Source organism: Equus przewalskii, chromosome 17 (assembly GCF_037783145.1).
Source record: "Equus przewalskii isolate Varuska chromosome 17, EquPr2, whole genome shotgun sequence".
NCBI lineage: Eukaryota > Metazoa > Chordata > Mammalia > Perissodactyla > Equidae > Equus > Equus przewalskii.
Genome location: NC_091847.1, coordinates 50,403,763 through 50,427,795, shown reverse-complemented (window position 1 = coordinate 50,427,795; position 24,033 = coordinate 50,403,763). Strand labels below are relative to the sequence as shown.

The 24,033-nt window shown below is 37.1% G+C and overlaps 1 long non-coding RNA gene across 1 annotated transcript in view; it reads right to left on the bottom strand.

The window, feature by feature from the left end:
- Positions 1-811: 811 nt before the first annotated feature.
- The window catches only part of LOC139076632 (uncharacterized), a 44,596-nt gene continuing 21,374 nt past the window's right edge, over positions 812-24,033 (bottom strand). The window contains exons 3-4 of the long non-coding RNA XR_011528417.1: positions 2,685-2,834; positions 812-2,310 (exon numbers count right to left, since the gene is read on the bottom strand). This is a non-coding gene — a long non-coding RNA (uncharacterized lncRNA). The remainder of the gene's footprint in view (positions 2,311-2,684; positions 2,835-24,033) is intronic.

Below are 24,033 nucleotides of genomic sequence, written 5' to 3'. Positions count from 1 at the left end.
GGGAAAAATGCATAATGCTATGGGAAACAAAGCCTTAGCTACATTCTTGCTACTGGATTATTGCCATTCTCTCTCAATGCTGATTGAAATCCAGGACTTGGTATCAAAGCCTTAATGAGATGCTGGCAAATATCTTTCTGCCCCACTGGAAATGTAATCTTTCTATTGAACATTTTGTCCCAGTGAATTTCATCTGCAATAGCATTTTGCATTTGAATCAGAAAGATCAGTGTTTGTAGCTGACCATATGGTGCTGGCTCTGTTCACTTTTGGGAGAAATTGATCCTCGAAGGTGTTGGAAGTACAGCAGTGAGTCATTATATGTAATTAGCTCATTGTTTCATCCAGATGATTAAAGTCACAATACCACTACCCAATTAGATGAGTTTCAAAAAAATCAGATTTTTCCTATAAAAATGATGTGCCAATTCCCATGTCCACAATGCTTTCCAAATATATAGAATTAGTATATTGTTTCTTAATGTGTCTTGTATATTTGCATTACATTTACTTAAGGAAACTCGTGCATGTCATAACACTTGTCCCTAAAAGGGTTGTATTTTTCCACATTTTTTTCAGTTTTGGGTGAATGAAGTAGTCCATGCTGTAAACTTAGGCTAAAACTTACAGTTAAAATACTCTGTCCCTTGTCTAACCATTAGCATTTTCGGAGCCTTTCAACAGAGTTAATCACCAAACAAAGTGCTAAATTATACTCTTGTTTCCTAAGGTTGAGATAACAGAAAAAGGAGCTTCTAGCTAGTGGTCTTTTATACAGATTAGAAGCAATAACAAAACACGTTTGCCAATATTTGGCTTGATAGTTAAATAATTTATTCTGTATCTGTAAGCAATAAAGCATATCCCTAGAATACATGTGATATACATATATATATATATTTTTTTAGGCAAATGGTATGCTACCTAACATAAAAACTGTTGCTTTTCATGCTGTGCTAATATCAAAAGGCTGAGCATTTAACTGCTAAGTGGACATGGCTTTTACAAGTAAATCTGCAAATCAAAAAGGCCTAGCATACTCTACTTTAAATTCACTTAAATAGTGACAGCTTACTGTTCTATGCAATATGATCGATTTAATACAAATATGAGTATATTAATAGAACAAAATATTGGCCTACGAATCCAATTACTAAGATTTCAAGTGTGGAAGAAATTCAAAACAGTAAGCAGCTAGTAAATAAAAGAATTTTAACTATGAGTAAAACTAAGACCTATTACAATTTCAGAGTAGTGAATTCACTGTGACCTTAATGTTATGGATCTGTTAAGTATAGAGCAAGAAAGTGAAAGTTTTGGTATGATGATTTAATAGGCCAACAGAATTTTATCTAAGTAGAGAATGTAATTCATAAAAATATTTAAATGTGCCTATTGAGTTTTTGTGATATATATTTAAAAATTAAACTTGTATAAATACTTCAAACCAGCAACTCCACTTTCCAGAAATTATGCTAAGGAAATTAGAAGTTTAATAAGGAAGCTTAAAGGAATTTAATTACAATTATCAGAATTCTGTTAATTACAACAGCAAAAACATTGAAAAAGCCTAAGGATCCCATACTAATGCTTTGGATGTGCACATTATTTATAATATAGAACATATAGATCCTGTATAATGGAATACTATATAGCTATTAAAATTACATTGCAGAAATGTATTTATTGACGTGGAAACATCCATGTTATTCTGTGTGAAAACAAGAAAAAAGCCCAGTTTGTACAAAAGTATGTAAGTATGATCCCACATATATGAATATATGTATGGTTGTGTGCGTGTGCTTTTAGGAACAGCAGTCACCAAAATATTAAAGTGTGACCTCTGAGCAGTGGAGTATGTGTGACTTTTATTTTCATTCCATTTCTCTGTTTTTTACTTGCATGTTTAAAAAATTACAAACATAACAGAAATGAATTGCTCCATAGTGCCGGAAATGTTATATTATTTTAGTTAGAATTAAATCTGGCTCTTCCGTTATTCTCTTAAAATTGAGAGAATCCAATCTCAGTAATTTTCCAACCCCGTCCCTTCTCTTGAGATTGCAAAAGAACCCCCAGGAAATTGGAGAAGGGCTTCTGCTCTACAGTTCATTGTAGTAGGCTCTCTCGATTCTCCTCACCAAGATAGCATGCTCCATCCAAAGGTGGGTGGCTCTGCTGGTGGCCAATTCCTTTCTGCTTGGTGTGACCATCGGGGTTTGGCACTCGTCCCCAGGCACCCGCTCAGCCTTTTAACTCAGCAGTGGTGTTGGCGGGGCCTTGGGAAGAGAGATGCTTTCTTTTTTACCCCTAAATTAACAGAATTAAATAGAAAGCAACAAAAACAAAAAGGAAGATATTCATTTTTTAAAAAAATAAATTACCTTATTTTGCCATTTATTTTTAAAAATGTGCTTACTGCCTTTATTTTGAAGATATTGACATTTAAAGTTTATTTTAAAATTTAAAAGAACAGAAAGTAACCATTTTTAACACGTTCAGGCAATGAATGATACCAATGAAGACACAATCCTTGTCCCCAAGAAAAATAATTTAATTAGCTATTTTTTACTGCATCCTGGAGAAAGAGTAAAAGCAGGTCTACAGAAAGAGAGACTTGTTCAAGGCAGTCAGCTACATTGCCCCCTCAGCTCCCATCCCCTCCCTTATCCACCCCACCTAACCCTTGTTGCTGATGCAATGCTGGATGCTCTGATAGTCAGCTGGACCATACAGCATTAGATTGAGATCCTCTTCCAGCTGATTGGACAGAATAATGCTGGGAGATGACTGGACTGGCTGGAGATGCTCTAGTGATGGACCACGTACAGCTCCTTAAGAGAAACAAAACAATATGTATAGTTTTTTGGGGGCTGGCTCTAAAGAATTTGCTTCTACAAGGCCTGAAGGAGGAAGGGACCTTTATACCTAAGGTCACTGCATTGGAAGCACACAGCAGACCTGAAAAGCGCTCATCTGCAGAGACAAAGAGACTGAAACCCAGAAAAGCTGACACAGTAAATACCACCTGGTGACCGTTGGACACTTAACAGTGACACTTGAGCCCTATCCTTTTCATATTATTGTGTTCCTTCAGTAAGAGCACAAGTTAATAGGTCGATTAGTTAATAGTTTTGGTTTTAGATATTTATTTGAGATTAACAAATGAGACCCCTAATAATTACTTTCCAGCGTGTAATGGGTTGCTTTACAAGCAAGAAGTGGTCAGTTGTCTTCCATCCTCCCTAAGGATAAATTGAAAGCCTGAATTATGCCTGAGAAAGTTCAATTGCCATTTCAAAGAGGCAGTCGCTCGTGTATCAATTATCTGTATTTCTCCTCAGTGTTAAATCTAGTCTTTATTAAGCACTCACAATGCATCACGTTCTGTGCTAAACATTTCACATGCTTTTTCTCTCCATTCAAGTTTTACAACTCTGTATAATACACATTACGTACGCCAATATACAGGTGAAAGAACTGACGTTTAAAGATTTTAATTCTTTTTCAGGTTTACATGGAACAAGTTAAACAGTGGAACCAGATTTGTCTGATTTTAAAGCCTTACCCTTATCTTCTGCTTTTAAACCATTTAGGATGTATTCGGCTGCAAGTGACAGAAAACTCCAACTGAAGTTGATTTACAGAAAATGTCATAAGTAATATAACCAGAGGTCCAAAGGGAACGTGGCTCCAGGGCAGTGTCAGGGCCTCTGCTCCTCTTCAGGGGATTCCCTTGGCCCTGCCCACCCGCTGTGTTTTGGCTTCGTTCTCAGGCTGAGACCAAGATGGCACGTCAGTTCCAGGCATGATATGCAGACATAACGACATCCAGAGGAAGAAGAGGACTGTACCTTTCTTAAATCTCTTCCAAGAATAAGAATGAGGAGACCTTTCCTGGAAAGCTCTAACACCTGCCCAGAAGATTTTCTCCCATGTCTATTGTGCCAGAAATACGTTATCTACACATTCTTAAACCACTTACTAACAAGGGGAATAGAATTAACGTACTTGGCTTAGATTAATCATCTGGGGTGAAATAGATTCTGATGACACGGGGACTTAGACCACTGTATTGCAACTGTTATTAATCAATTGGAATGCCCAGAGCCAAATTTTAGGCTTACCACTAGCAATGTCATGAACTTTGGATATTACCATTCCCCCGAGCTTTATCTTATTTTCTACCTCAGTTTTCTCACATTCTTAGTTTTTAATATATTGAAATATATATTTTATTGCAAGTGACCTCAAATCCTTTTTTATAATGTGGTGGAGTAAAAATAAAAATGATTAAGTAGCTATTTAAACACTTAAATTTAAAAATAGTGCTGATTTTATTTCCAACCTGCTTTATTATGTGTGAACTTCTCATGAAGGAACAAGGCTAGCACAAATTACATGCACATTTAGGGTGTTTTGGGGCTATCTGCAAGGCTGGGTTACTTTTTTAGGAGGAACTCCTTGACAGTGATCATCGTTAAGTGTAGGATTTGAGCCATGAGGGAGGTTATTGGGTTTCCTCTAGACGTCTTCGCCTATAAAAGATTAATATTCTAACTATCCGTGTGATTGAAGCAGTTTTGCTGAAGAGGGCTCGATCAGTCAATTATTTATTCAAAACCCACCTCTTACTTTTCTAGACACTGAGCAGGGTGGAAAAGCATGAGATTCAGATTTTGCCCAAGAAGAGTTTATAAACTAGATGAAGAGACAACCACACCAACATAAAACAATCAGGTAAAAATCACATACACTGTGTGATTCAGGCAGCTGTGGGATGAACTCTCAGTTTTCCCACCTAAGGTAAAAGGAAATTGGGTTGGCTGGATAATTTCTTGGTCTGGCAGTGCTTTAACCTTCTGTAATCCTGTGATACTTCTAACGTCATGAATCTGTCATTATTTCCTCTTACCTTATTTCCATACTGAGTTTTAATAAGGTTAAGAGATGGGCCTAAAGAAACACAGAAAGTCTAGAATCCAGGCAAACTCCGATAGATCAGGGCACTCAACTGATGGATTTTGTGGGTGCCTTTGTTAGGGGAAACTGCAAATCACAGTAAAAGAAGCTTATGTCAAGGTAGGATCTATTCAAAATGGAAGAGAACTTCCAAGACAAATTGTGAAGTCTTTTCCTAAGCCCTTAGTATCTACAATTAATAAATGAGGCCCCAGGATGATCAGCTTTAGGCACTGAGAGATCCTGATTTACCAAAGAAAGATACAAATAGGTTCAGTGTGCCACACTTATGAAAGAAAGCACACAGTAGGTGATTAATAAATGCACTGACACACAGTAGGTGATTAATAAATGTTTATTGATGTAATTGAATACATTGAGTGAATGAATAAATGAGTGAATAAATGAATGAAAAATTTTCATCAAGTTGTTTCAGGCTGAGTTCCCTGTTATACAAACTTAGGAGACAGAGAAGAGGAGGAGGGGGAAGGTAGGGGGAGAAAGAGGAGAAGGAAAATGATCAGGCAGAGAAGTCGAACTCTGGTGCAGTCTGAATGAAGGCCACAACTAACAGCAGGGGGCGCCCTGGAACTGGAGTGGTCTTACAGTGTTGTTTCAAGTTGGACCAAGGATACTTGGCCTTTATATCCACTTTGACCAGTTTGGGATGTGGGCTGCCCATAGAGGAAGCTTTGGACACTGCACTTTTGTTCAGCTGAGGCAATCCTCAAAGAGGGCGGACAGTGGAGACTGCCCTTTGGTAGCAGTTGGGAGAATAAGTCTGCAGCCAACAGTGGTCCCCCAAAAGACGTGTCTAAATCCTAACCCCCAGAACCTACGAATGTGACTTCGCTTGGAAAAATGGTATTTGCAGGTGTAATTAAGTTAAGGATCTCAAGATGAGATCATCCTGGATTACCTGGATGGCCCCTAAATCCAATGACAAGTGTCCCTATAAGAGACAGAAGAGGAGAAAACAGAGACACAGGGAAGAAGGCCATGTGAAGACGGAGGAAGAGATTGGAGTTATGCAGCCACAAGCCAAGGAACACCTGGAGCCACTAGAAGCTGGAAGAAGCAAGGAAAGATTCTACCCTAGAGCCTCTGGAGGAAGGGAGGTCCTGCCAACACTTTGATTGTGGATTTCTGGCCCCAGAACCGTGAGAAAATAAGTTCTGTTGTTTTAAACCACTCAGTTTGTGGCTTTTTTTTTTTTTTCTGGAATCCCTAGGAAACTAATACAAAGCCCCTCTTCCTGAGTGGGGATCTGGGTAATTTATTACAGTGTCCACCAATAGCAGAATTGAGAAAAATGGGGTTTCTGATTAAACCTATGAAAACTCAGAAGCCTGTTCCGGAATGTTCCAATTCGGTTAAGGTTTTTTGGGGAGGGACTGCTCACAAGAAGTGATACAAAATGGACACTAGTGATCTTAACAATCAGTGTACGTGGCCATAGAATTAATCTAGATTCTGAGGTTGGTGTCTGTTCTCAGTAGGAAATGACCTAATTAAGTAGCAGGACGCTGTAGAATTCCCACAGAGGCGGGCTTAATTGGCATTCTTTCAGAGACACCTACTCTCCTTACTTTATATTTTACCTAGAAACAGTATTTTTGCTATAGTATGTCTTATTTCCAAAAAGAACTACAATATTTCTCGTTCTAATAGAGTAGCTGTGTGTTCACAGGCTTTTACAAAAAAATTCCAAATTATACACATTATGCGACTATAATTGCTTATAAACTGTGTATGCTATAATTTAATTATATTTTGAATAAAAGATTTGCATTTTGTAAGAGCATTTGATATTTAGCCACTGAGTCACTAGAAGAAATCGAACTGGTATGGAGGGTTTTAAAATATTTACATTTCAACTAAAATAAAGAAAAAAATCCCAATTTTTTCTTACAGAGAATTAAACTAATCTTTGCCATTCAGAAATAATGCTCCGTCAAGAAAATTGCATTTGTGCTATTTGAAAGGAGAGGATATACGTCTCTGAAGTATAAAGCTTAGAACTGAATAAAGGTTTATAGAAAAACCTGGAAAATCATCATAGCTTATTTGTGAAAAGGCTCTTGCCCCCATGAAATTCTGATGTGTTCTTTACATAGTTAAATTGTTTCCCTTCATTATTGAGTGTCACAAGGTGGAGAGGTCTAGAATTACCATGTTATAAGTGTGACTGAATTGGTTTCAAAAATATTTCAAAATAAGTAGTTATGAACAGAGGATTGAAATCCTCATTTAACAGTATTATTTTAAATGACTGCAAGATTTTTTTTCTCCTCTAGGCAGTACTAATTGGTCACACTGAACACAAAGGAATGTTATATTTGGAAATGTTAAAAACATCAGTTAAAATATCCTGGTACTTGGGCTTCAACCTAATTTCCTTGATGCTTTTAAATCAAAGAAGCTCTTTAAGGAAAAAGAAAGTGAAAATAGCAGGAAGAAACAACTAAAAAGAAAGAGGAGGAAGAGATGTGGGAAAGGAAGACTGGGGAGATGGAATGAGAGGAATCAAATTAAAAAGCACAGAGACAAATGAGACAAGCATTCACGGAAGAGATTCCAGTCTTTAACAAACTCGTCTGGAGAACAGAAAATCAGAGAACACTGTCTAACTCATTTTACAAAGCTAGTATAGCCTTAATACCAAAACCAGACAAAGACTGTATAAGAAAGAAATTTACAGGGCAATTTGTCTCATGAACATGGATGTGCAAATCACAGATAAAATATTGACAGCTTTAATTCAGCAATGTATAAAAAAGATAATAAATCATGATTACATTAGGTTTATTTTGGGAAAACAGTTTAAGATCCGAAAATCTTTTTTTGTCATTATCATGTTGACAAAATAAAGGAGAAAAAGTATATGAATATTTCTATCAATGTATAAAAAGGATTTGATATACAGCAAGAAGAATTCATGATTTTACACATTGCTTAGCAAAACAGGAATGGGAAGGAAATTTCACTCTGATAAAAGGTATATACCAGTTACATGGAACAAACACTACATGTGAAATGTTTAAGTGAGTCTCTTTAAAGTCATAAAGAAAATAGAGATGCTCATTATTATTACTACTTCCAGAGGTACAGTGGGGGAAGGAAGGGAGAAAAAGAAATAAAAGTGTCAATATTTTGGGAGGATATGATTGTCTACATAGAAAATCTAAAAGAACATACAGATAAATTATTACAAATCCAGACTCCCAAAGTCAACACATTTCTAGAATCCAGAGACAAACAGAAAATGTAATTCTAAAAATATTTACCATTTAAAATATTGTAAAAAAAAAAAAGTACCTTGCAGTAAATCAAACAAAATTATGTAAGCCTTGTATAAAGCAAATTATAAGTTAGTTGAAAGACATTAAAGATGATGTAAATAGATGGAGAAACACATCATGCGCATAGATCAGAAAGTTCAAATTTATAAAATGTTTACTCTACAAAAGTTAGATTGATAGATTAAAGAAGAAAAATCATATTATCCTATTGATAGATGGAAGAAATTCAATAAAATTAAACTGTTCTTTGTAAGTTAAATAAAACTCTTAGCAAAGTAGGAATAGAAGAAAACTTCATTGATACGTAGCAAACTCTATATTCAATAGTGAAATAATAACATTCTCTGCAAAATAAGAATAAATCAATGATGTCACCACTTCTGTTCCACATTGTGCTAGAGGATCTAGGTTGTACAATAAGATAAGAAAAGATAAGTTGCAGACAAATTATTAGAATAAATTACAGTTTATCAAGGTTATTTTATACAAGATAAATAAAAAAACTGAATTTTTATTTCTATATACCAGTAGCAAAAAGTAAGAAAATGTAGCTTAAAAAAAACAAAAAAATAAAGTACCTGAGTTAACCTAACAATATAAGTGTAAGATTATAATAGACAAATTATAAACTCAGTAGAAAGATAATAAAGAAAAGTAAAAAGAAGAGAAATATGATAATCATAGGCAGAGAGAAACAGTAGCATAATGGTATAAATTTTCTCCAAATTGATCTAAAAATTTAATGTAATTCCAACTAAAATCTCAATAGAGCTTGTCCTAGAACTTGGTAAGGTGATTTTAAAATTATGTATGAAACAGCAAAGGTCATGAATGGCCAAGACACTCTTGAAGAATAAAGTGAGTGGTAGATTTGATATCTACTCTACCCAGATATCAAAACTTAATATAAAGCTGTAGTAATTAAGCCATGATGGCATTAGTGTAGGAGTACACAGAATGGAGAGCCCAGAAGCAGACCCACAAATATGTGGAACCTTGCTCTAGCACAGAGCTGGTTGTGTAGACACTGAGGAAAGGAGGGTTAGTCAATTATAGTACTGACAAATTGGATATCCATATGGGAAAAAAAATGAAATTTACTCCACACCCCACACCATACTACAAATCTCAATTCCAGGTTGGACTAAAGATTCAAATGTAAAAAGCAAAACTTTAAAACTTTTAGAAGAAATTATGGGAGAACATTTTTATGAACTCAGTTTTCTTAAACAAAACACACAGAGTTCTAACAAAGGAAGTTTGACAAATTTTATTACATTAAAGTTAAGAACTCTTGATCATCAAAAGACCACCATCAAGAAAATGAAAAGACAAGTCACAATGTGGAAGAAGATATTTGCAACACACATAACAAATAAATTATTGGCATCCAGATCACACAAAAATGTTTACAGATCAATATAAAAAGAAAAAACAACCCAATAGAAAAATGAGTAGAAAGAATGAGCAGGCACTTCGTAGACAGGAAATATGAATGCCCAATAAATGTATGAAAAGATGCTTAACCTTATTAGTAATCAGAACAACACAAGTTAAGATCATGAGAAGATACAATTTTTACATCCACACTATTGGAAAACATTTAAAAGTTGGACAATACCAAATACTGGTGAGGACATGAAGCAACAGGAGCTTTCATATACTACTGGTGGAAATATAAATTGATATGTCTACACTGGAATAGTTTGCCATTCTCTAGTAAAGATAAAGATGGGCATACTCTGTGATTCCACTCCATGTATATATACCCAGCAGACATACATTCATATGTTCATCAAAAACATAGATGTTCATAATGTCCAAGAACTGGAATCAACTCCAATGTCTCCCAACAAAAGGATGGATACAAAATAGTGCTATGTTCACACTATAGACTCCCATGGAACAATGCAAATGAACTATGGCTACGCAGATCAAGAACTGAATCTTATAAACATGTTATTGAGAGGAAAAGCAAGTTGTAGAAACATAAGGTCTATTATATGAAGTCCAAAACACACACAACTAAACCATATATTGTTTAGCACTATAACTATATGTAGTAAAACAACAAAATTAAAACGAGATTATCATAACACAATTTCAGGACAGTGGTTATCTGAGAGTGGGGGGTGGGATTAGGGAGAGGCAAATGATGGGCAAATTTGCGTACATAGGAGTTCGTTTAACTTTTCTTCTTTAGGTTACTTAGACAAAATATACATACATTTTTAGCTTATAAAATGTTTCAGACAGAGGAAGCCAACACCATCTCAGCTATACTTCTAGAGCTAAAATAATACTGATTTTAAAACAAGACAACTGAGGCTCTTACTTGTTCTTATCAGATTGATTTGTCTGTGATGTACTGGTGTTAAATCATAGCAACTTGAGGAAAAAGGAACAAAAAAACCAGAAGAAACAGGAAGTTAGAAAGTAGAATGATGGGCAGAAAAATAGAGAAGAGGAAAGACTAGTTTAGAAATTTTTTGTGTGTTTTTTAAAAATCTGGTCACCTCTTTATCTGCTAAAAATAATGCACTTAGGAACACCATCAATCCATATTCTCTAATGCAGAGAGTAAACACTGCCTGTTTACTCCTCTTCCACTTCTCTGGAAGGCTCCAGGTGTAAAACACTGACTACCTGAGAGAGCCCTTAGTCTCTTTCCACTGGCACATTTTTTGAAATTATTGTTAAGACTATTTTCTTAGAGCAGTTTTGGGTTCACAGCAAGATTGAGAGGAAGGTACAGAGATTTCCTATGTACCCTCTGTCCCCACACATACATAGCCTCTCCCATTATTAACATCAACATCAAGTTTATATTGGGATTCATTCTTGGTGTTGTACATTCTATGGGTTTGGACAAATGTATAATGACTTGTATTCATCATTATAGCATTGTATAGAGTATTTTCACTTCCCTAAAAATACTTTATGTTCTGCCTATTTATCCATCTCCCCCAAACACCTGGCAACCACTGATTCTTTTAAATTGTCTCCATTGTCTTGCCTTTTCCAGAATGTCATATAGTTGAAATCATACAGTATGTAGCTTTTTCAGACTGGCTTCTTTCACTTAGTAACAAGCAATTAAGACTCCTCCATGTCTTCTCATGACCTGAGAGCTCATTTCTTTTTAGCACTGAATAACATTCCATTGTCTGGTGATGGTGTTGTCAGTGTTCCAGATTTTGGTCATTCTAATAGGTGTGTAGTTGTATTTCGTTATTATTTTAGTTTACATTTTCCTAATCATGTATTATGTGGAGTGTCTTTTCATGTGCTTACTTGCCTTCTGCATATCTTCTTTAGTGAGATATCTATTAAGGTTTTCGCCCACTTTTTAATTGGGTTGCTTGTTTTCTTATTGTTGAGTTTTAAGAGTTCCCTGTATATTTTGGATAACAGTCCTTTGTCAGATGTCTCTCTTGCAAATATTTTCTTCCAGCCTGTGGCTTTTCCCATTCTCCTGAAATTGTCTTTAAGAGAACAGAAGTTTTTAATTTTAATGAAGTTCAGTTTGTCAATTATTACTTTCATGAATTGTGCCTTTGGTATTTTATCTAAAAAATCATTGCCATACCCAAGATCATCTAGGTATTCTCTCATGTTATGTTCTAGGAGTTTTATAGTTTTGTATTTTACATTTAGGTCTGTGATCCACTTTGAGTTAATTTTTGTGAAGGGTGTAAAGTCTGTGTCCAGATTCATTTTTTTGTGTGTGGATGTCCAGTTGTTCCAGCACCATTGTTGAGAAGACTATCTTTACTCCATTGTATTGCCTTTGCTCCTTTGTCAAAGATCAGTTGACTACATTTATGTGGGTCTATTTCTGGTCTCTCTCTTCTGTTCCTTTATCTATTTGCCTATTCTTTCCCCAATATCACCTTATCTTGATTACTGTAGCTTTATAGCAAATCTTGAAGCTGGGTAGAGTCAGTCCTCCAACTTTGTTCTTCTCTTTGAATATTGTGTTGGCTTTTCTGAGTCTTTTGCCTTTACACATAAACTTTAGAATCAGTTTGTCGATATCAAAAAAATAACTTGCTGAGATTTTTATGGGATTGCATTGAATCTATAGATCAAGTTGGGAAGAACTGACATCTTGAGTCAGTCAATTTTGAGTCTTCCTATCCATGAACATGGAATAGCTCTCCATTTACTTAGTTCTCCTCTTATTTCATTCATCAGAGTTTTGTAGTTTTCCTCATATAGGTCTTGTACATATTTTGTTAGATTTATACCTAAACATTTCATTTTTGGAGTACTAATGTAAGTAGCATTGTGTTTTTAATTTCAAATTCCACTTGTTCATTGCTGGTATGTAGGAAAATGATTGACTTTTGAATATTAACATGTATTCTTTAACCTTGCTATAAATTGCTTATTAGTTCCAAGAGGTTTTTTGTTGATTCTTTTGGGTTTTCTAGATAGACAATCATGTCATTTGTGGTGACAGGGGACATCCTTGCTTTATACCTAATCTTAGTAGGAAAGCTTCAAGTTTCTCACCATTAAGTATGACATTAGCTGTAGGTTTTTGGTGTATGTTTTTTTACCAAGTTGAGGAATTTCTTTCTATTCCTAGTTTACTGAGAGTTTCCCCATGAATGGGTACTGGATTTTGTCAAATGCTTTTTATGCATCTATTGATATGATCATGTGATTTTTTTTTTTTAGCCTGTTGATGTGATGGATTACAGTAATTGATTTTCTAATGTTGAACCAACTTTGCATACCTGGGCCACTGACCCATTTTAACACTGATTAGTTAATCATAATACTATTTGAGGCCTTGGACCTAGAGAAGATGAAAGTTAGGGTTAGCTAAAGTGAGGAAGTGGTGTGGCAAGGAAGGAAGAGAGCCCAGGGTGGTGGGCACAAAAATTCTAGGCTAGGGAAAGAACAGTTAGGATGAGAGAGCAGAAGTGAGGATGCTTGGAAATCCAGCCCTAAGGAAGGGATGGTTTGATCAAGATGAGACCTACGCCTGACGAAGAAGGAAAGGATGGAAGGAAGGAAGGAAGGAAGGAAGGAAGAAAGGAAGGAAGGAAAGAAGGAAGAATGAGAAAGAAAGAAAGAAGAAAGAAAGAAAGAAAAGGAAAACACATCATCACTATGTCAATACGTAATCTATTAACTGTGTGTTTCCATTGTGGATTTTGTTATAAAATGGTGATAGAAAACTATAGAAATCTAATGTTTATCCAAGATGGCTTACATGATTCCCTTGTAGGAGGCCAATAGGTGGTACAATTTTGGAAGGCTGGAGATGGTCCCAAATCTCGACTAAAAGTATATCTACAATCCCCATACTAGATGCCTGAAACCCTGTTAATGGGGGTCTTCACAAATTATCTTCTTCCATCTTCCAAGGAAAATGGCAGATGCTACTTTCTGGAAGCTTTTTTCCTTTAAAGGCAGAAAGATTTATGGGCTTATCTGCTTAATTTAGCCTGGAAACTGAGCCCAACACAAAATTTGAGGGGACAGGTCATAACGCCATCAAACTTAGTGAAAGGAAGACAGTGGCAATTCCTCAGTATGTCAACTCTCTCTTCCAAGGAGAAACCAGTCAAATGGAACTAAACCCACAGATGGAAACCAGCTAGGTCCTTGCCACCACACTACCACTGTTGTCTCTGATCTGCCCTGCCCCAAGCCCCTTAGCAGACAAAACCCACTAGATATTTTTAATTTGTTGGATTAGGGCTTTGCCCTGTCCAGCAAACCTCTTTTTAGAGCTATCTGTTGAAAGTTTAAGACAAAATCTACTATTGACATCTTGGTAAGGATGATTTCATTAGATTTTTTTTTCTGGCTTCTTTTTTTTTAATTGCAGTAACATTGGATTATAACATTATACAGCTTTCAGATGTACATTGTAATATATTTTGAATTCTGTGTAGATTACATCATGTTCACCACCCAAAAACTAATTATAGTCTGTCACCACACATGTGAGCCTAATCACCCCTTTTGTCCTCCCCCCTCCCCCCTTCCCCTATGGTAACCACCAATCCAATCTCTGTTGCCATGTGTTTGTTTGTCATTGTTTTTGTCTTCTACTTATGAGTGAGATCATATGGTATTTGACTTTCTCCCTCTGACTTATTTCACTTAGCATAATACCATCAAGGTCCATCCATGTTGTCACAAATGGCCAGATTTCATGATTTCTTATGGCTGAGTAGTATTCCATTATGTATATATACCACAACTTCTTTATCCATTCATCCTTTGATGGGCACCTAGGTTGCTTCCAAGTCTTGGCTATTGTGAATAATGCTGCAATGAACATAGGGGTGCATGTATCTTTGTGCTTCAAGTTCTGTGGATAAATACCCAGCAGTGGAATAGCTGGATCATAGGGTAGATCTATTCTTAATTTTCTGAGGATACTCCATACTGCTTTCCATAGTGGCTGCACTGGTTTGCACGCCCACCAACAGTATACAAGGGTTCCCATCTCTCCACATCCTCTCCAACACTTGTTGTTTCCTGTCTTGTTAATTACAGCCATTCTGACTGGAGTGAGGTGATACCACATTATAGTTTTGATTTGCATTTCCCTGATAGCTAATGATGTTGAACATCTTTTCATATGCCTGTTGACCATCAGTATATCTTCTTTGGAGAAATCTCTGTTCAGATCTTTTGCCCATTTTTTAACTGGGTTGTTGTTTTTCTTGTTGTTGAGAAGACTTTTTCTTGAAAGTCAGCTAAGAGCAGAGCACAGAGAGAACAGGAATGTGCATGGGGGGGCATGGAAAAGAAAAGAATCAATTCTGAAGTACAGCATTAGGTCCAAGAGGGGAGGTCTTATGTAATGCCTGGTTTCAGGGTTTTGGCATCAGGGAGGCAGACCATGACAAAGAAAGCCTGGCAAAGGGCCACCCAAAGGACTAGGCAAGAGGACTTGAAGACAAAGTCATATGCCATAGTGCATTACTACCTTAGTCCCGTGGATATAAGGGCTCCTTGTCTGTGTGGTATCCTGAATCTTGCTAAATAACTTTATATACGTTTGTCTATAAACAATAAAGTATGGAGGAATATACCCAAAGTATTAACATTGATATACATTTGTCATGTTGAAGGAATTTTCAGGCTCTCCATTGTTTCTTTCTGTCAGGGTTGAATTTCTACAGTGGGTATTGTAGAGGAGGAAGACAATTTCTCTACCCCTCTAGGTCCTTGTGGCCGGTCTAAGAATTAAACTGACATGAGACAGAATAACAAGAGAAAATCAAAGTTTAATAACATGTATACATTGGAGAAACTCAAGAAAACTGAGCAACTCACCAGAATGGCCGAGATTGTCCCCTTAAATACTATCTTCGGCTAAAGACAAAGGAGGATGTTGGGGGTGGGGGAAGTCAGTTATGGGGGATTACCAGAAAAAGCACAGTAAACAAGAATAAGGTTATTATGCAGATTTAAGTCCTTGTCTTCCACATTGATAAGAGTTTCTAGAGAGAAGGTCCTCCCCCTCTTCCTGGTACAGAGAGGAAGACACCTTTACAAATGGAGGCTTCCCTTACAAATGTAAACATCTCCTACTATGGGTAGCTTCTACTTGGTTTTAAGAGTTTCTCCCAAGTCTGCAGGTTTTTTTTTTTTTGAAAAAATAACTAGCCTAAAATAATCCTCATGCCAAAGAGACACATCTTGAGATGGCAAATTCTGCTCCCCTACAGTATATTCATCACTTCTTAGGAGGTTGCTTGACTCCCCCCAATTGATCCCTTTCTAAGAATAGCTCCAATATGTAGAGGTAAGCCCCCAAAGGATTTTGACTGCACTATGTGACCCTGTCTCTCTTCTGTGCTCATGGATCCAGGGGTGAAATTTATATCAATCTGAGTTAATCAAATTCTTTCTCCTTAAGTATCAATTAGGATACTTTGGGCTATAAAAAACACAAAACCCAAGTCCACTGCTTTAAGTAGTAAGGGTTATTATTGTCTCATAACAAGATATTTAGAGGTAGGATAGCTACATAATGACATCAAGGAGGTAGGGATATTCCAGAATGACATTAAAGACTCAGGTTCCTTCCCATTTTCAGTTTGGACAAGGTTATGTTAGCTTTGGTCTTGGCTAGCATTCCTCATGGCTACAAAATGCCCCCTACAGCTCCAGGCATCATGTGTACGCATGACAACATCCATGCCAGTACAGGAAAATAAATGATTATTTCTTCCACTTCTTCTTTCCAAAGTCACCCAAGAGACTTTCTCTCACATATCATTGGCCAGAACTGTGCCACATGCCCAGCCATAAACCAATCATGAGCAAAAGGCATGGGATTACCATGACTGGTGTGGACTAATCAGGATTTACTCTTCAGTCAGGCTGGGAAGAGGGGGACAGCCAAATAAAATGAGACTCTGCCATTAGGGAAGAATTGCTTTGCTGCCAGTGCTCTAAAGACAATGTCCACAAGTATTTGCAGTTAAAGTCCCTGGAGTATCCCTGATTCCTACATTTTCCAGGATTTGATTGTTAGCTCTTCCCTGAAATCCAGAAACTTCCTTGGGATATCTCTAAGTGATTCGTTCTCTCTTGCTTAAGTTAGCTCATGTTGGTTTCTGCCCTTTGCAGTCAAAAGTACCTTACCTAGTTCACTAAGCATTTTACAAATTAAGCATATATACAAAAGTAATATTTTGTAAACAGACAAAACAAATATAGAAACAAAGAGCGTTTATTCAGTTATGGAATATCAGACAGCATAGATTTGGAAAAGACTATTTATTATTCCAATGAATAACCTATTGTCTAAGCCTAAAATTGGACCTAATTGTAAAACCATAGATGTGTTTATAAAACAGAATACTTGAAATCATGATGAACTTGGAAAATGAATATATGGTTGCTATAATTAACCAAGATTAAGTATATACTTCCAAAAATAGTGCTTCTTAAAATTTCACATAAGAAGAAGCATGAGGAGCATTTTAAAAATGTAGATTCTAGGCCCAATCTCTAGAGATTCTAATTCGATGAGTATACAAGGAAGGCCTAAGAACATAGGAATTTTAAGCCAGCCCTGATAGCTTAGTGGTTAAGGTTTGGCGCTCTCACTGCTTCAGTGGCCCTGGTTGGTTTCTCAGTCACAGAACCACACCACTTGTCTGTCAGTTGCCATGCTGTGGTGGTGGCTCACATAGAAGAACTAGAAGGACTTGAAACTAGGGTATACAACATAGACTGGGGCTTTGAGGAGAGAAAAAAAAAGTTCAATCGGCGCTGCCCTGAAATATCTGTGGAACCATGGATGTCTGCATCGCTCTTCTGTAGGTTCACACACACGGGTATAGACAGTCTTATATGTGATTCTGCCTTGCAACTAAAATCCAAAATGTTCTGCAAACCAACTCCTTTTCAACACCTTTAAATACTAGATAATATGAGCTGATCCTAAAATGGCCTGAAACATTTTCCCTCTGAACCACTTCACTAAATTACCAGGAACTGACTCATTAGTGAACCAATAACAGAGAAAATATTCTTATTTTATGCAAGCAAAGCAAAAAAACCTACTTGGATGTAAGGGGAAAACTGACCTCTGGGTTTCTGCTGCCCTCAAAGTTAATTCAGTCATACACATAATTTTAAAGACTGCAAGAAAAAAAGAAAATATTTTTCAAAAAATTCTTTTAGAATGAATTTTACAAAGCCACTTTTGGGTACTTTTGCAATCTTTCCAGAAACTTTTTCCCCCAGACTAGGTGAAAATAATGTCTGGAAATGTAGATAAATGATTTATGTGGAAAAAAAAATAAGCCCAGCTTTAACTGTAAAGGAGATTTACAGCCTAAAGCAAGATATTTTTTTTAAAGCAGGTCCAATAAAATTATGTAAATCTTAAATGCATTTGGCAAGAATAAACAGCTACTTAAAATCTATGTAGAATTCTGTGAGGTACTGTTTGGTTAATGTCCCATCTCACCCGCTCACCCTGAAGGCAGAAAATGTCTGTTCCATTAGCAAAAGCCTGGACTGCTTTAAACAGCTGACAAATAATCGCTGGAGTTATTGGCCCTCAGTGGTAGCCAACATCCATTTCCTGTTGGCCTCGGCACACGGCAGTGTGGTCTCAGCTCACCGCACAACAGCGGGAGTGAACGGACAAGAACCACACACAGGCCCTAAAATGGGGCACAATTCAAATACAGCAGCTGGGCCATGTGGAGGTTCTCAAACGCTGCAATCTATAATCCAGGTGAGTGTAACATGAAGGCCCTCCAGATCCCGGTGAAAATGCCACTGTAGGCAAATATGATCCAACAAACCAACAAACAGAACCACAAAGACCACTTGGGCCAGTGCACTACTTTCTGTTTCCGCCCCCAGCAGTTTTCCCAGCACCAACTCGGACACCTCATTGAACTACAATTTCGAATGAGAGGGAGGGTCACTCACGGGGTTCCTCAGTTCCTTCCTGGTCTGTCCAATAGTGCTCATTTTTGGTTTCAGGTCAACATTTTCTAAATTGACCTATACAGCCAATCTGTGATTTATATGAAGTTGCTGACTATGCATTATCACTGTTTTTGTCTGCTTTGTAGTGTAAAGAATCACCATTTCTTCTCTTTGTTTTCCAAAGAATGTGGTGACACTTGAGAGCAAATATTGTTAAAGCAATATTTAAAAAACAAATAAATAACATTAAGTTGACATAAAAGAAGAAGCTCATGCAAGTCTTGGCTGAGCTTGGAAGTCAGAATTTATCAATGTCATTGATGAAGGCCCACTCTACTCACTCATTCTCCTTTCTGCCCTTTTCTCCCCACCACCCTCACAAAGGTTGTTATAAAAATCGCTTCTCAGATTGCTGGGGTTGGTTACAGCGCCCTCATGCGTCTCTGCCTTGGAATATCATTTTAAGCCTTTCAAAGCATGTATTATTTTCATTCACAGCGTCATATAATTAGTAATGGCACTTTTAAACAGTAGAAGCAAGCCTAAAATTTTCAGAATGTATATACAAGATTAGACAAGTTTTGAAGAGCCATAAGTGGCTCAGATTGGTCACCCCTGGGCTCACATAGTTGAATTTTAAATTTAATGACAGAAAATCAGCAAAGATTTGACACCAAAGATATAAATATATCTAACGGCAGATGATGAAAATATTACATTCCTCTTAAAGATCAACCTAAAGCCACCGTAAGCTTTGAATTTTTATGATTTTGAAACCAAGTTGCCTTTCTCTTCTCTGTTCAGATTTTGAAGAATTCTAATAGTACATTTCATAACAAAATGCACGTTTGACAGTAGCTAACTCTTCCATTCCCCAGCAAAAAGTCAGAACTATTTATTTCAGAAAGGTTAATTTCAAGTCAAGCTTTACTTTATGTTTTAAAATAGGTCTTACGAGAGAATAATTAAGCATAGTCTCAATTTAATTGGTTTAGCATCCAGGAAACTCATGTTAACAAAAAAAAAGGACATGTATAACAAAGAGAACTGCCATGGCAGAGAAATTATTACATTCTCTGCTCCCTTCGGATTTTTAATTCATTGTTTTACAAGCCCGCTTCAACTTAATTGCTTTTAATTTTTTCCTCTTTTCTCCCCATTAGCTTATAGAATAGTCCTCAGCCCAGGAAAGTGCTGCCATTTGCAGGAACTGGCAAATAGGTCATCCTAGTCAGTAACAGCAACCAGGAGCAAGTATCAAAAGACGCAATTTCAAAAACATAGCTTTTAACAGAACATGACATTTTTCTCCTTGCTGAGAGAGTCAGTAAGTGTTAGGAACAACATTTAAATTGAAATTCTCTGTGGATATCATCTCAATTCTTCATCCCACAACTTTCGGAAGAGAGAGTTAAGTCTCAGGTCATTTGAGCAGGGTCAACCTTGGGAAAAAGAAAGATTTATCTCGGACCTTACTTTTAAGTGACCAGTTCTGAAAGACATTATTTCCTCTCTAGGAAGTCACCCTTCCAGCTCTTGGTTTCAGGTTTTATTTCATTCCCTATGTCACTCTCCATGTGACATGGGGCTGGACAAAGATTGAAGTCCTAGATGAGTAAGACCTTGAGTCATTCACAGTCAAGAAAGGTTTAACCTGTGATCCAAGGAAGAGGGACAAGAAGTGGAGACCAAGTGCAGCCTCAAAAGTTCATGACGAGACTCCAAAAGCTTAGCAAGAAGGTAATGAAAGCCATAGGCAAGTAAAAAACTGAAAGAACCCAGTCAGATAGCAAGCAACTAGTATGTGTTTCCAACTCTAGCAGGAAGCTTCCAAAATCCTGCCGAATGGCATCGGACCTGTGAGAACCCGCGGGAACTCTCAGCACAAATGACTCCGTCCAAACCCCAGCACTAAGACTTGACCAAACTCTACCACGGCTTCTAGCAGCCTAAAGCCTAAAGAGACAATTCAGATCCCCAAAACAAACAAACCAAAACCCCAAAGAAACAAACCCCATCATGTTTAACTTGAATGTTACCGGAGCTCACAGCTGAAATGAATCTCAAAGCTTTTATTTTTGAAGCTGCAAAGAAAAGCCTGGTAATACGTGAGACATAAGGAAGAGGGATAAATAACTTTGTGGGAAAACCACCCAAGTTCTTCATACATTAGAGTTATCAATGATATTCAAATGGTCACAGTATTGACCGGAATGAACAGCATATTTGTTGTCATAATGTTAAACAAATTCACTTTTAATAATATTGAGATTTAGGGTTTGCATACAAAACAAGATAAAATTATCTAAAAGATTGTAACGATTTTTTCTCTAACACTTTTTTCACTGTTAATTTTACTAGGAAACTTGCCTCAGCACCAGTAACAAGGTGTTGATGGGAAGAACATTTAGAACTGCTTATTGATGGAATGAACTGGAATTCAGTCTAAGGCAATGAATTCTCTTGATGTGGGGGTTGGTGGGGTGAGAATGTCGTGTTTGAACACCATGTGGTTTAGAAAATTGTGTTTGGAGCTAGCCCTGTTGGCCTAGCAGTTAAAGTTTGGTGTGCTCCTCTTGGCGGAACCACACCATTTGGCTGTCAGTAGCCGTGCTGTGGCGGCAGCTCACACAGAAGAACGAGAAGAACTTACAACTCTACACAACTATGTATTGGGGCTTTAGTGGGGAAAGGAAGGAAAAAGGAGCAAGGTTGGCAACACATGTTAGTTTAGGGTGAATCTTCCCCTGCAAAAACAAAAAAGAAAAGAAAATTGTGCTTAGGTGTAAATGTGGGTCTATTTCCAATCCAGAAATAGATACTCACATGAAACTGGATATAAACTGTCTTGGAGCTTGGCTCTCAAATGTCCAGGAAGTTCAGCTATAGGAGGTCTGCTGCTTGAACGAAGACTATAGAATCTGCACTCAGAAATGTGAGCACCTTGGAAAATTAAGAGAAAGGGAAAGGAAAGGGAAAACGAGCTCAGCCGTGAAAATGGCTTTCCAGGCATGGGGCTAAATGTTTACACCTGGGCGTGAATAAGCAAACACGCGGAAATCAGCCCTCTGTAGAGTTGAGGGTTTTGTCCTGAGCAAGAAATTTAACAAATTATAAGAAAGAGTGTTTTAGTTTCAGAAATATATTATCCAGGAGTTTATTAATATTAAAATACCTGTTTTATTTCTAAAGGTATTATGGAGATCTACATCTTGGTTTCTTACTCTGAAATTGGGACTACTTGGAGAGCAAGAATGGAAAGGTTCGAAAGTACAGAATTCTTCACTCTGGCTACATCTATGCTCAAGCCATCTCCAGAAAGACATACAGATATACAATTTGACCCCTTGTTTCATCATTCTACATGTTTACAGTTTGAAAAATAATGTTTACTTTTTGTGCTCAGGAAAAGAAATTCAGACTTTCTAAAAAAACCCAAAACACTATAGGGGTAAGGAAAATGTTTAAATTGTAACATGAAAGTGATAACTTAAACCAAGGCTATGATTTATTTAATAAATATTTCTTGAGCTTCTGTTATGTGGACAGTGCTATGATGATTAGCCCAACAACTTGAATGAGAAAGTGTGGAAGCACTTATAATATTAGCGAGGACTCTCAGAGTCATCAGGGATAGACATGCCATTCAAACCAGCTCAAGCGATAAGGGAATTTATTGGCTCATGTTACTGAAAAGTTCAGGAATTGCTTCAGGCACTGCTGGATCCCAGGTCTCAAAGTCATAGCTCTCTTTTTATCTCTTAGCTCTGCCATTCTCTAAAGGAGTTAGATGAGCTTGAAAGAAAACTCACAATTTAAAGACTTTAAGGTCACATTACAATCACCATTAAGGAAAATCTTCCTTGAGACTCATGTCTCTTGGTCCCACTTTCTTTGTCTTTAAAATGAAAGATTTGGACTATCATTTCCAAGGTTCCTTCCAGCTTCAACATTTATATTTAGCAAGTAAAAATACAGTAAATTTGAATTTCAGATAAACTGTGAGTAATTTTTTACTGTAAGTAGGTACCAAATATTGTATGGGATATAGTTATACTAAAAAAATATTTGTTGGGGCCGGCCCTGTGGCATAGTGGTTTAGTTTGGTGCGTGCTGCTTCAGTGGCTTGAGTGTGGTTCCCAGGGATGGACCTATACTACTCGTCAGCCAAGCTGTAGCAGTGACCCACATACAAAATAGAGGAAGACTGGCACAGATGTTAGCTCAGGGCAAATCTTCCTCACCAAAAAAAAAAAGAAAGAAAGAAAAAAGAAAAAAAATACTTGTTGTTTATCTGATATTCAGATTTAACTGGGCATCCTGCGTTTTACCTGGCCACCCTAATCCTAGATCTTAAATTTCATTCATTCATTCATTCATCCATTCATTCATCCATCCATCCATCCATCCATTCATCCATCTGTAGGTTTATTCAGATAAATAGTAATTGGGCACCTGCTATGTAGCCAGATACTCTGCTCGGTGCTGGGGGATACAATGATGAGCAAAAACAGATAAGATTCCTGCTCTCATGGGACTTTCAGCCTCTCTTGCTGAGGAGAGTGACAATAATCCTATAATCACCGAGGTGAATGTAAAATTACTATCTGAGTTAAGCGTACTGAAGGAAAGGAGAGCACCTTACAAAGGAGTGGGGATCAAGGAAGGCTTCCCTAAGGAAGTGGTGCCTGAAGTGAGAGCCGAAGGCTGAGCTGGAAATAACTGGGTCACGAAGAGTATTCATGATGGGCGAACTAGCCAATACTTCTTGTCTATGTTGAGATTAGTGACTGCGGAGTTCGATTGAAAGATTAGTTGCATCTTCTTCGGCAGAGTTAGAAACAGGAGTAGTGGCACCCTCTTACTTCCTCAGTCATTCTGGCTCCTGTTACACCCCCAGCCTTGCTTTGTGACCATAATAAGACACATTCCGTGAATGGTACCACAGTTACCATAGGCGTGAACACTTCTTCAGATGTCAGTATAAGGAAATGTGGGCATTAGAAGATATAACTAATGATTCCTTCCAGTCCTGAAAACACATTACTGGTCCTATTTTGCCTCAGTTATCTGATGAAACTCCTGCTTATTAACTACGAATAACACATGGGGTTGTTTCCTAAGTCAGGAGATCTGCATTCTGGCATTCGTTTTGCTCCTAGCTAGCTCAGTGAGTGTGGGCATGCCATTTAACCTCCTGGTGCCTCAATTTCCTCAGTTATCAAATGGGATTCACATCATGAATTCAGTCAACCTCATTGGATTGTTGTGAGGATTAAAATAACATGGAACCTTTTATTTGAAAAATGAGTTTTATTGTTCCTATATTATT